This window comes from Pseudophryne corroboree, chromosome 1, assembly GCF_028390025.1.
Source record: "Pseudophryne corroboree isolate aPseCor3 chromosome 1, aPseCor3.hap2, whole genome shotgun sequence".
NCBI lineage: Eukaryota > Metazoa > Chordata > Amphibia > Anura > Myobatrachidae > Pseudophryne > Pseudophryne corroboree.
Window position 1 is genome coordinate 1189746822 of NC_086444.1, and position 14208 is coordinate 1189761029.

The 14208-nt window shown below is 44.9% G+C and overlaps 1 protein-coding gene across 1 annotated transcript in view; it reads left to right on the forward strand.

Moving 5' to 3' along the window:
* LOC135015403 (vomeronasal type-2 receptor 26-like) overlaps positions 1 to 14208 on the forward strand; it is a 76402-nt gene that overhangs the window by 496 nt on the left and 61698 nt on the right. The gene's annotated exons all lie outside the window — the stretch shown is intronic.

The following is a 14208-nucleotide window of genomic DNA, read 5'->3' on the forward strand; positions in this document are numbered from 1 at the left end:
CCTTAAGGATCGTGGGGCAGATTTATTAAGCCTGGAGAAGTGATAAAGCAGTGATAAGTGCAAGGTGATAACACACCAGCCAATCACCTCCAATATGTAAATTGACAGTTAGGAGCTGACTGGCTGGTGCATTATCACCTTTCACTTATCACTGCTTTATCACTTCTCCAGGTTTAATACATCTGCCCCCGTGTTTGAGAAACCCTGACATACAGTATATGATTACTTCCACCACTACCCCCACACCCACACCTTCCTCATCATTTCAGAGCTGTCACCCTGAACAACTGGTAGGGTGATTAAATGTAATGAAGATTCTTGCCTAGATTATTGTCTTTTACAAATTAATATAGTTTCCTATTTTTCATTTGGATAAATCGATGAAATGTTAAAACCGCTGAAAACCAACAATGTTTTTGTGGCTTTATTTATTTATTTATTTATTTATTTATTTTAGAACAAATGTACTTGTTTTTTTCTCAAATAAATCAGTTATATTCAGTCATTTGAATTTGGAGAAATAACAGTTTTTTTATTTATTTTAAAAAGAGAATTTTTTCTATTCTACTATATCAATTAAACATAATTTGTTTAACATGATTTACTTTTGTGACATATGGGAGTTTCTATAGGGGCTTATCACAAGAGATATTTTTAACCAGAAACCGAAAACCAATAAATATATTTCACTCTTAAGTGTTTTTCTGTCATTCCTAAATCTGCCATGACTGTATCAGGCGCACAGTTTAAATCATTAGGGCAATCAGGGCTATAACTGTGTGAGTGGGGCAACAGCCAATGGCAGTGTTTCCCAAACTTGGTCCTCAATGCACACTAAAGGTGCATACACACGATGCGATGTAACCTTACAATTTTGACTATATAGTCAAAATCGTAAGAAAATTTAGCAGATATCGCACCATGGCCCTCATTCCGAGTTGTTCGCTTGGTAATTTTCTTCGCATCGCAGCGATTTTCCGCTAATTGTGCATGCGCAATGTTCGCACTGCGACTGCGCCAAGTAAATTTGCTAAGAAGTTAGGTATTTTACTCACGGCATTATGAGGTTTTTTCTTCGTTCTGGTGATCGTAATGTGATTGACAGGAAGTGGGTGTTTCTGGGTGGAAACTGGACGTTTTATGGGAGTGTGTGAAAAAACGCTACCATTTCTGGGAAAAACGCGGGAGTGGCTGGAGAAACGGGAGAGTGTCTGGGCGAACGCTGGGTGTGTTTGTGACGTCAAACCAGGAACGAAACTGACTGAACTGATCGCAGTGGCAGAGTAAGTCTGGAGCTACTCAGAAACTGCTAAGAAATTTCTATTCGCAATTTTGAGAATCTTTCGTTCGCAATTTTGCTAAGCTAAGATTCACTCCCAGAGGGCGGCTTAGCGTGTGCAATGCTGCTAAAAGCAGCTTGCGAGCGAACAACTCGGAATGAGGGCCCATGTGTACACAGTTTGCTATACAGATGCGCGCTCCCGCGGGGTCGCTATCGCACAAAAAAATAAACTGTGCAGGCAAGGCAATTTTGACTGTATAGTGGGGGTCATTCCGAGTTGATTGCACGCTACCAATTTTCGCTGTACTGCGATCAGGTCTCTTCTGCACATGCATATGCACCGCAATGCGCACGCGCGTTGTACGGGTACAATGCAGATCGTTGCTTAGCTATGGATTTAACGAAGAATCCATATGCACATCCATTCGCAAGAAGATTGACAGAAAGAGGGCGTTTATTGGTGGCAACTGACCGTTTTCTGGGAGTGGTTGGGAAAACGCAGGCATGTCCGGGCGTTTGGAGGGCGGGTGTGTGACGTCATTTCCGGCACCAAAAAGACTGAAGTAATCACAAGGGCTGAGTAAGTTCAGACCTACTCTGAAACTGCACAATATGCTTTTGCAGAGCTCGGCTGCACAGGCGTTCGCACACTTGCAAAGCGAAAATACACTCCCCCATGGGCAACGACTATGCATTTGCATGGCTGCTAAAAACAGCTAGCGTGCGATCAACTCGGAATTACCCAGAGTGTTCTATCTAGTACTTAGTATAGTCAAAATTGCTACTTAGTCAAAATCCCACATAGTGAAAATTGCAAGTACAGATAGTCAATATCAGTGGTTCAGGGCTCCGGGGAGTTCAAGGGAAATCGCAAAGTCAAAATCGGAGATAGTCAATATCTCACCACGTGTATGCACCTTATCAGTCCAGGTTTTAAGGATAGCTATACTTGATTACATGTGACTTACCGTTTCTTGCTTTCTCTAGCTGTGCTTAAGCATGAATATCCTCTAAACATGGACTATTAGCATGCCTTGGGGACAGAGTTTGGGAAGTTAAGGCTTGAATTTCAAAGGGAATTATAAATTAATTTGGTAAGAATTGAGGAGTGGGTTCCATCAAATTTCTTTAAACTATTTAGCTATAGTGCGACCCTACCAAGTAGGGTAATTATTATGGCTATACATTTCTCTAAACAATAACCCTGTATTCTATATTATGATATCAGAACCTATAAGCTATTAGGCTATCAGGCACATTAACCCCTAATACCGCTTTCAAATCGCAAACTCGGGTCCGCCCGCATTGCCATTTCGACCCAGGTTACTCCTGGGTTGGTGCCTTCCACACTGAGCCCAGGTCTCCCATGATAAACACTGTGGTGTGATTTAAAATAGACTTTTCTGGCTCACATTGATGACGTTTCAAAGGAAATAAAAGGAGGGGCTGGGGACTGCTCTCAGCAGACACATAAACAGCCAATCAGCACCTTTTCCTGGGACCCGGTTTGAATATCCCAGGCCAGAGGCTTTTACACTGCACAATGACCTGGGTTTGACCCATGTTTAACTCTTTTTTTTAACCAGGGTTAAAATGCTGGGTTGCTCGACCCAGGTTATTCACTTTGGCGCTTTCACACTGCACCTCGACCCGGGTCGATCTGGCAACGACCCGGCAATTACCTGGGTTATTTTGGCAATGTGAAAGGGGTATTGCTGTGAAGCTGCTGCACACGGCCATCCTGGAAGATGTGACCTGTATCTGACTGCTGCTCCACTGTCACGGATATCTTCGGCTCAGATACAGTAGGTCCCAGCATATCCTGGGGCCATATAAAATATTAGTAAATCAATATCCTGGTGCCACGTGTAATATTTTTATAGCAATATCAGTCAGTCTAATAATAGAGCAAATTCCAAGGTATACTAAACTGCTTTGTGAGACTGCTAGATTCCCACAGTGGTTCTGCATAGTGTAATGTATACATACTTGCCGACATTCTGGCTGCTCTCTGCGGGAGAGAGCAGCCAGGTCGGCTCAGCAAGGGGGCAGGGGAGGGCTGTGACGTGGGGAGGAGGTGGGCCGGAGGCGGGAAGGGGGTGGAGAAGGGGCGGGATGGGGGCGGAGTTTTGGTGGCACATCCTTTAAGCCACGCCCCCGCTCTGTAATGCCGCGATCTCTGGCATTACACTGCAGGGGGCGTGGCTATGATGACGCGATTCAGCAAGAATCGCGTCATCAACTGCCCGGACCGCCCACTTTACACACTAAGTGGGCGGACGGGCAGGGGGACCACTGAGATTCCAGGAGACTTGCCTGCTCTTCCGGGGGGCCGGGAGGGTCACCCGATTTTCGGGAGCCTCCCGGCCATTCCGGGAGAGTAGGCAAGTAGGAATGTATAGCACAGTATATTGATATACATAGTGTATAATATGTACTAGAATGTAACATAATGTGAAGAGTTTATTAGCGTGCATTGTGTTTAGTACAGTATGTAAAATAGAGTTGTTTACTGTGTAGTATAGTATGTGACCTACATGCTGTACAGGAAATATAGGGGTTGATGTATCAAGCACTGAAAAGATTGGAGAAGTAGAAAAGTTGCTCATAGTAGTAACCAATCAGTTTTGAGGAAGCATTTATTTATTATTTATTAACAGTTTCTTATATAGCGCGGCAAATCCGTTGCACTTTACAACTGGACACAATGATAAAACAAAACTGGGTAATAACAAACAGTCAGAGGTAGGAAGGCCCTGCTCGCAAGCTTACAATCTAAAAGGATAGGTAGCAGCTGATTGGTTGTATGGACAACTTCTCAACTGCTCCACTTCTGCACTCTTTTCCTGTTTGATATACAGTATCAACCCCATAGAGTGTTGTACAGTGTATGGATCTTTAAGAAGTGTCCTCATACACTATTGCCGCAGTCACGCCAAACAGCTCTTTTAGTGCTCCAGGTTCCATGCAACTCGGATTGGGTTGAGAGTCTTTTTCACTTGACTTGCATCTTAGTCGCACAAATGAAATAACGCAACTGCTCTGATTAATTTGATATGTGACACTTGCACATCTGCGAAATGAGAGCATAAGTCTAAATCAGATCTAATAGCAGCAGAAAATGTGTTAGCTAATGGGCAAAACCATGTGCACTGCAGGGGGGGGCAGATGTAACATGTGCAGAGAGAGTTAGATTTGGGTGGGTTATTTTGTTTCTGTGCGAGGTAAATACTGGCTGCTTTATTTTTACACTGCAATTTAGATTTCAGTTTGAACACACCACACCCAAATCTAACAGGGACAGGAGAAATGAGGTTTAGAATAAAGATTGCCTAGGAATTTAGAATCTAGAGGAGGATTCAGAAGTGAAGGGATTGGGTGGAAAGGAAGGGGGGAACTAAATAAGTTGTTTTTGTTATTTGTTTATATATAATTTTATGATTATGAGCAATATGTAAAAGTTTTTATTTTCTTGTTCAGAACTACATATGGAATATGCTATTACCTTATTATTTATTTGAAATTGTAAAAATGTAAGTATGTAAATATGTGGTTGCAATTTTAAATAAAAAACACCCCCCCTCAAATCTAACACTCTCTGCACATGTTACAGTATATCTGCCCCCCTTGCAGTGCACATGGGTGGTCATTCCGAGTTGTTCGCTTGGTAATTTTCTTTGCATCGCAGCGATTTTCCGCTTAATGCGCATGCGCAATGTTCGCACTTCGACTGCGCCAAGTAAATTTGCTATGCAGTTAGGAATATTACTCATGGTTTTTTCATCGTTCTGTTGATCGTAATGTGATTGACAGGAAGTGGGTGTTTCTGGGCGGAAACTGGCCGTTTTAGGGGCGTGTGGGAAAAAACGCTACCGTTTCTGGGAAAAACGCGGGAGTGGCTGGAGAAACGGAGGAGTGTCTGGGCGAACGCTGGGTGTGTTTGTGACGTCAAACCAGGAACGACAAGCACTGAACTGATCGCACTGGCAGAGTAAGTCTCGAGCTACTCAGAAACTGCACAGAGATGTCTTATCGCAATATTGCGAATCTTTCGTTCGCAATTTTAAGATGCTAAGATTCACTCCCAGTAGGCGGCGGCTTAGCGTGAGTAAATCTGCTAAAAACAGCTTGCGAGCGAACAACTCGGAATGAGGGCCTTGGTTTTGCCCATCTGCTAACAAATTTGCTGCTGCGATGAGATCTGAATTAGGCCCTACGTACGAAGTGCTACAATGCATTTTTCTCAAATTGAGTTCCGTTGTACTTCATCTGTGATTTTGTACATATTTAAAACTAATTCCTGTGCCGTTAAAGTTACAGCCTTGCATCTCTGGTGCAGATTGAGTGGGGTTTACTGCATCTGCTGTTGGAGTAAGACTAAGATTGTAATAATAAGTTGCTAAACTACACAGGTCAGCATGGCTCATTTGCACCAGCTGTCTTGCGACACATAGTATTGTGCATGAAGATACACATAGTGCACAAAGGGCTTGGTGCATGCGGATACACATAGTGCACAAAGGGCTTGGTGTGGGAGGATACACATAGTGCACAAAGGGCTTGGTGCGGGAGGATACACATAGTGCACAAAGGGCTTGGTGCAGGAGGATACACATAGTGCACAAAGGGCTTGGTGCAGGAGGATACACATAGTGCACAAAGGGCTTGGTGCAGGAGGATACACATAGTGCACAAAGGGCTTGGTGCAGGAGGATACACATAGTGCACAAAGGGCTTGGTGCAGGAGGATACACATAGTGCACAAAGGGCTTGGTGCAGGAGGATACACATAGTGCACAAAGGGCTTGGTGCAGGAGGATACACAGTGCACAAGGGGCCTAATTCTAAGTTGGATGTGTTCTGTGTATATTGGATACTGTATACAGAGAGGGGGGCTTTTCTCCCCCTGGTATCCCCCCAGCACACTAAAAATTATCTGTAACCATATCTGAACCTATCTGGTAATTGAATTTCAGAGAAATTGGTCGCATGCATTTGCAAAGACATGCTTAGCTGCTGAGCTGCATCAAGGCTTCTCCTATATCAGCAGACCTAACACTACATAATGGCAGTGCCCACATAGGGCCATGTGATTTGTCTACAGTAGGGCCTTATGATAAAGGCTCATACTAAAACGCATCCAGACAGAGGGCCAGCTTACCTGGGAGCCACCCCCAGGATCTCCTATTAGCACTACAAGGAACAGCATGCCTTCCAAATGTTTGTGACCCCTCCCCCTTTCTAACACCTGATATATAATTATCTCCAGGAATGATTGAGCAGCTGACACTGTTTGTTTGCATATATTGAATACTGTGCATGAGCGATAGAAAGCAATCTCAGAATGTGCAAATGCAGTACCATGTATACATATTGGGATGGGAATTGAAGGTGGAGACGGATTGATCTGTCCATTAATAGATAACTTTCCATGAAATAGGCATGTCTGGGTGGCATTTCTGGGAGGAACCTGGGCAATTACTATACAATGAAAAGGAACTTATGCAAATTCTAGTCATGATTTTGTGATTCTTAGAACCTAAGGCCTTTGTGGCCTTGTCTACCTACTTTTTCTAAGTATTGCAGTGTGTGTGACAGGTAGAAGTGAAGGCTACCTTGTGTTTAGATGCTAAAATCCCTCTTGCTGGTGGTGGCGAATGTGTTTGTATAACCCCGCATGTCCAAAAGTGACTTACACGTCACAGGCGATGCTTCTCAGATTGGCGTATCTGGAGAAGCAACCAGCAGGTCTGTAACCTCCTCTCTCGGCCTCTCCCAATGGACTGACTCCTCTACTCATCAGGAGGGCCACTGCCTTACACTAGTATTCACCAAACTATGCTTCTTTCTGAACTCACTAACACTCCTTTACCTCTCTCAGATCATTACCTTATCACCTTCATGCTCTCCTCTATAAATTCAAACTCTATGTTGCTGAAGTCTACCAATCCTCCTCAAACCCGCAGAAATATTAACACAATTAATCTTCAAGAACTTTCCACCTCACTCCAACAACTGCTTTCACCTACTGTATTTCTACATTCACCTCTCCTGAGATGGCTGTATCACACCTGAACCAGACTCTAGAAATAGCCCTTGATGAAGTGGCTCCAGCTACCCATCACACTCTATGTAGGCCTAGATGTCAACCATGGCAATCTAAATTAAGGAGACATCTACAAAAACTCACATGTAAACTTGAACGTCACTGGTGTAAATGTCATATTTCAAGCGACTTTCTCACATATAAGACTTTCTACCACTCTTAACGAAATGCCCTGGACACTACCAAACAAACATATTTGCAAACTCTCATCTCTGCTCAAGCCTCTAACCCCAGATGACTCTTTAATATATTTAAATGACTTCTGAATCCTCCCTCACCTACCCTACCAGCCACTATCAAGGCACAAGATCTTGCTTCCTACTTCAAGGAGAAGGTTGATAAGATCCAAGATGAAATGGTATGCTCTTCGTCAGCCAGGACCTGCTTAGTTATTTACCTGAATCCTCTGGCTCTCTTTCTTCATTTGATCCCACAAATGAAGATGAAGTATCATCACTCTTCTCATCCTGCTTCTCTACTACCTCTCCTCTTCTACCTAACATCTGTAATCTCTCTCTCTCTCTCTCTCTCTCTCTCTCTCTCTCTCTCTCTCTCTCTCTCTCTCTCTCTACTGGTATTTTTCCTTCACTGTTCAAGCATGCAGTGATTACTCCCATTTTGAAAAAACAAAATTCTGACCCTAACTCTCTCTCAAACTACTGCCCTATCTTTCAGCTCCCTTGTCTCTCTAAGCTACTTGCCTACACTCGACTCACACACTTTCTTAACTCACACAACTTATTGGACCCACTTCAGTCAGGCTTCTGTTCCCAACAATCCCCAGAGACAGCACTAACAAAAGTGGTTAATGATTTGGTCACTACGAAGTCTAAAGGCCATTACTCACTACTTATTCTTCTAGATCTATCTGCTGCCTTTGACACTGTTGACCACTCTCATCTCATACATACACTACAATCCCTAGGTCTTAAAGACACAGCCCTTTCTTGGCTCCTATCCTACCTATCTAATCGCTCCTTCAGTGTTCGCTTCTCTGAATCTACCTCCTCTTCACTACCTCTCTCAGTTGGAGTACAGCAAGGCTCAGTCTTAGGTCCTCTGCTTTTCTCAATCTATACCTCATCAGTTGGTAAACTAATCAGCTCTTTTGGATTTCAGTATCATCTGTACGCATATGATACTCAAATCAACCTATCCTCCCCTGATTTGTCTCTATCTGTACTGGGACGTGTCACTGAATGCCTTTCTGCCATTTTATCTTGGATGACATCTCGCCACCTCAAACTTAATATTTCAAAACCATCGGCCAATAGTAGGTACCAACCTGATATCTCTATCACTGTTGAAAACTCGACTATCTACCCTACCCCACAAGCTCGCTGCCTAGGTGTCATCCTTGACTCTGATCTGTCCATTGTTCCCCACATTCAATCTGTCTCAAAATTATGTTACATTCATCTAAAAACATATCCAAAATATGACCATACCTTACACAAGACACTGCTAAAACTCTAATCCACGCTTTCATTATCTCCCATTGATTATTGCAATAGTCTCCTAACTGGACTTCCCAAAACTATACTCTCACCACTACAATCTATTCTGAATGCAGCTGCGAGGCTAATCTTCCTTGCTAGACGTTCATCGTCTGCAGATCCAATCTGTCAGTCCCTCCATTGGTTACCTGTGTTCTACCGTATTCAATATAAAATACTTTTACTCACACACAAGGTCATTAACCAAACTACACCAATATACATCACTTTGCTTATCTCAAAATATCTCCCAACTCAACATCTTCGCTCTTCACAAGATCTGTGTCGCTCATCCACACTCATCTCTTGCTCCCACTCACAAATGCAGGACTTTCTTCTGGCTGCACCCACTCTGTGGAATGCCCTATCATGCACAATAACACTCTCCTCTAGTCTCCAAACCATTAAACGTTCCCTGAAAACTCACCTCTTCAGACAAGTTCATCAAATTCCAGAACTGCCCACAGAACTTTCATAACCTGTCCTATCAAATTGCATCCACTCTGCACAGTCCACACACATCCTCACATGTCCTCTCAATCTTCACCTATCCTTGTGTATACATGCCTATTTCCCTATAGATTGTAAGCTTGCGAGCAGGGCCTTCCTACCTCTATGACTGTTTGTTATTACCTAGTTTTGTTACATCATTGTTATTTTCAATTGTAAAGCGCAGCGGAATTTGCTGCGCTATATAAGAAACTGTTAAAAAATAAATAAATAAATGCATCTTATGGTGGGGTCATAGGCATGTAGGCAGACTGCTGTGCTTGGTTGCTGTATGAGGACAGAGATGGAATGCCCGTGTGACACAAATCTATTGCTACTAGCATGAAATTGGTGTAAGTCTCAATACTAGTGATAGTGATTGTAAAAGGACTAGGCCAGCCTAGCCTGCAGATGGATAGTTGCTCGTACAGACCTGAGGACACTCACTGTAGTATAAGGTAGTAGAGAGGCTGCTGCGGTTACATGGAATCCTGATCACAAATATGTCCAGTGGTGAGCAGCATTGTCAAAATCCTTAGCAGTGCAGAAAAGAAAAATCAGGCTGATTGGGCTAGAAGGATAGCTGAGGGATTAAAGAAGAAAAGAGGCAATAATGGGGTAAGAGGGGAAGCTAGGAGATAATAGAAACAAATAGAGGGCAAAAATGATAAAGCGCTAAGGCATGAAGGAGAAAGAACACGGGGGGTCATTCTGAGCCGATCGCACACTGCAGTTTTTCGCAGCGTAGCGATCGGGTCAGAAACGCGCATGCACCGGCGCAGCAGTGTGCCAGCGCATGGCCGCCCATCGCTGCGCTGCCATCGCCTCTGCCTGATCGACAGGCAGAGGCGGTGGATGGGCGGGAGGGGGTGAAACGGCAGCATTTGGCCGCCGTCTCGTGGGCATGGTACGGCCAATGCAGGCATGGCCGGACCGTGCGGGTAGTGGCCCGCAGCGGCAGCGTGATGTCACACGCAGTTGCTGTGGGCCGGGAGCGATGAGTAGCTCCCGGCCATCACGCTAAAGCTGCGCTGGTCGGGAGCTACTCTTGAAGTGCAAAGGCATCGCCGCTGTGCGATGCCTTTGCACTTCTGCCGGGGGGGTGGCACTGACATGCGGGGCGGACTACCCTGTGCTGGGCGTCCCCCCGCATGTCTGAGTTCATGATCGTAGCTGTGCTAAATTTAGCACAGCTACGATCAACTCGGAATAACCCCCATGGAACTAAGAAGATCTGAGGAAAGAAAAGCTGTTAGATTAAAGAGAGGTGGAAAAGAGACTGTAATGCTTCCATTGGGGATCACATGTGCTAACCAGTAGATCAAGTTTAACAGAAGAAGACAGAATACGTGGACAGAGCTGGAAGATGTTCAACCAACTGTTAGGGAACTCCAGCTCAATTAGTAAGACCCTTGAGCCACAAGAGTGTTTTCTGCCTATAACAACCACCCCCTGTTCCCTTAGTGTTTGGTATATACACTAGTACTTAGGTGGCTGCCAGGACATAAACCTCTATCAATAGGGGCTTACACATTTGGCTGGAGACCACAGGATTATTTGCAGGAGTAGTAACTGCAGTAAGAAGATGACTGTCAGAGAGACAGAAAACTTGAGTATAACTGTAGGTAACATAGTGTGCTCAGGACTCTAGAGCTAGCTGTATCAAAGATCTCTCAGTGTATTAGTATGAAGACCATGAATGTGGGCTTTTCCATAAGAGTAGTGTAAAATCAGGAATGCAGAAAGATACTTTAACACAGGTGGGATGCAGTTGAGGGATGAATGCACAATCTTACTCAGACCTTTAAAGTAGTACAAGGATATTATGGTTACTGCTGATTGACCCAATATCCACGGTAATGGAGATATATGGTGGACAAAACCATGCCTAGTAAGTGATTGAATGTCCAAGATTGGCCAGCATCCTGCACCTCCAGAGATCTCGGATGCATTTACATTCCGCTGATAGTCTGTACTGGTTATTGGAACAGCAGAGTCACAATACAGTACATAAGAAACCACAATTGTAGTCCAAGGCAAAGAGATATGTAGTACAAGCACAGTTACCCAATGTGTGATGACAGTGGTAATTAGCCTGGGATTCCAGTATAGCACGTGTGGGAACCACAGCAGTAGTAAATGCACTGAGCACACAGCAAGATACAATAAAGCAGGCACTTAGCTGAGGGGTTTCCCAGGAACACAGCTAGGCAGAACAAGGACTTTCACAAGAATAGACAAGGCTTTTAACTAGGAACAGGTACTGGAACCTAGATACAGGAAACAGGAACTATCACCAGCACAGGACACAAGACAGACAGGGAATACATAAAGAATGCAAGTCTCTGATAGGTTGCTAATGTCAGCTAACACTAGCGGGGTCATTCCGACCTGTTCGCATGCAGCAGTTCTTCGCTGCGGTGCGAAGGGGTCAGAAATGCGCATGCACGGCGGGCGCATTGCGCTCGTGCGTCATTGCCAGCGACAAATGTGATCGCAGCGGCAATCGCAAGAAGATGGACAGGCGGGAGGCGTTCCGTGGTCGGATACTCACCGTTTTCAGCCCTTTCTGGGGAGTGGTAAGAAGAACGCAGGCGTGTCCAGGCGAACGGAGGGTGGATGTCTGACGCCAGAACCGGGACCTTAATCGCTGGATCCATCACACAGGGTAAGTAGGTCTAGGGCTACTCTTGTTTTGAGTGAAACTTTTTTAGCATAGCAGAGCTGCACAAGCGTTCGCAGCCCTGCTATGCTAAATTACACTGCCCCATACGCGGCATCTAGTTGATTGCACGAGCAGCAAAAAGTTGCTACGTGCGATCAACTCGGAATGACCACCTAGGTGCATTCTAACTGGAGGGACTGCAACCAGCTTACATGCTTCAACAGCAACATAGGCCCTCATTCCGAGTTGATCGCTCGCTAGCTGCTTTTAGCAGCATTGCACACGCTAGACCGCCGCCCTCTGGGAGTGTATCTTAGCTTACCAGAATTGCGACCGAAAGGTTAGCAGTTCTGCTATTAAATATTTCCCTGCAGTTTCTGAGTAGCTCCAGACCTACTCCTAGATTGCGATCACCTCAGTCAGTTTAGTTCCTGCTTTGACGTCGCAAACACGCCCTGCGTTCGGCCAGCCACTCCCCCGTTTCTCCAGCCACTCCCCCGTTTTTCCCTGGCACACCTGCCTTTTTTAGCAAACTCCCTGAAAACGCTGAGTAGCCTCCCAGAAACACCCACTTCCTGTCAATCAAACAACGAACACTCGAGCGACTGAAAAACGTTGCTCGAGCTTCAGTAAAACTACTAAGTTATGTGTTCTATTACTTAGCGCATGCGCGCTGCGTACCATGCGCATGCGCGCTGCGTACCATGCGCATGCGCATTTTCCACCTAATCGCTGCGTTGCGAAAAACGGCAACGAGCGAACAACTCGGAATGACCACCTTAATCATAACACCAACAGCCTTGAGGTTAGTGCATGTACTCATGAATACTATAGTAGACTACTATAAAGTGTTTTATAAAAATAATATAATATTACTGTTTCAATAGTTCTTGTAAGTGACCTCAGGGTTACTTACAGTGGATGGCCAGTGGGCTTGCAGATGATCTAGTGCTGTGTCTTAAGATCAGCACTCGGATCTGCAATGCTGTCAGGAAGCAAATATTTTCCTGCTTCATTAGCATATTTTCATTTCCAGAGTGAAATGGGACCTGCAGTCACGAGGGAGGGACTTATATGTAAATCCAAAACATGTGAGATAAAGTTTTTAGATCCAAGTTCTAAAAATCCTAAAGGCCTGGGTACAGATGTAGTCATGCTCATCCATCCTGCGCCTAGCCGTGGGTAAGACTCATTTGGCATGATGCGTGGTCATCTAATTCACACCCATGACCATAGGCTTTCTATGGAGCAAATTGCGTGTGACTTGCCGCAGCTCGCCGCACTGAGTTGCACCCGTAGCAAGCACCTAATTCAGACCTGACTACAGCAGCAACTTTGTTAGCACATGGGCAAAACCATGTGCACTGCAGGAGGGGCAGATATAACATGTGCAGAGAGAGTTAGATTTAGGTGGGATGTGTTCAAACTGAAATCTAAATTGTAGTGTAAAAATAAAGCAGCCAGTATTTACCCTGCACAGAAACAATATAACCCACCCAAATCGAACTCTCTCTGCACATGTTACATCTGCACCCCCCCCCTGCAGTGCACATGGTTTTGCCCATTTGTTAACATATTTGCTGCTGCTATCAGATCTGAATTAAGCCCCAAGTGTGCACTTGCGGCCAGTGCCAGATTAAGGTCCTCATAGACCTGGAGCTGATAATTCTGCAGGGGCTATTATGTGCCACTGCAGGGGATGTACCAGCATGGCGGATGTGTGGATACTGATATGGGGGGGTGTGATCAGTGCTATATAAAAATTGTGTCAATGATTCTGCAAGACAGGAGAGGCAGGTTGGAGCACAGATGGGATGGGGAGAAAGATGAGAAAATGTGAAACAGAGGAAGAAATCAAGTGACAGGGGGAGAGGCATACATGTGGAGTGAAGGAGGGGCAGAGACACACATGGGGTGTGGAGTGGGAGGCAGAGGCACATATACTAAACTACATAGTGTAGAGACAAAGACAGGGGGAGACATGCAGGGTGGTAGGTTCAGGAATATATAGATTCAGGGCAGTAGGGAGGAAATATAATGATGCAGGGCAGTAGGCAAGGAACTATAGAGACATAGGGCGGTAGGGAGGGAATACAGAGACGCGGGGCAGTAGAGAGGGAATATAGAGATGCAGGGTGGTGGGGAGTGGATATAGAGAGGCAGGGCAGTG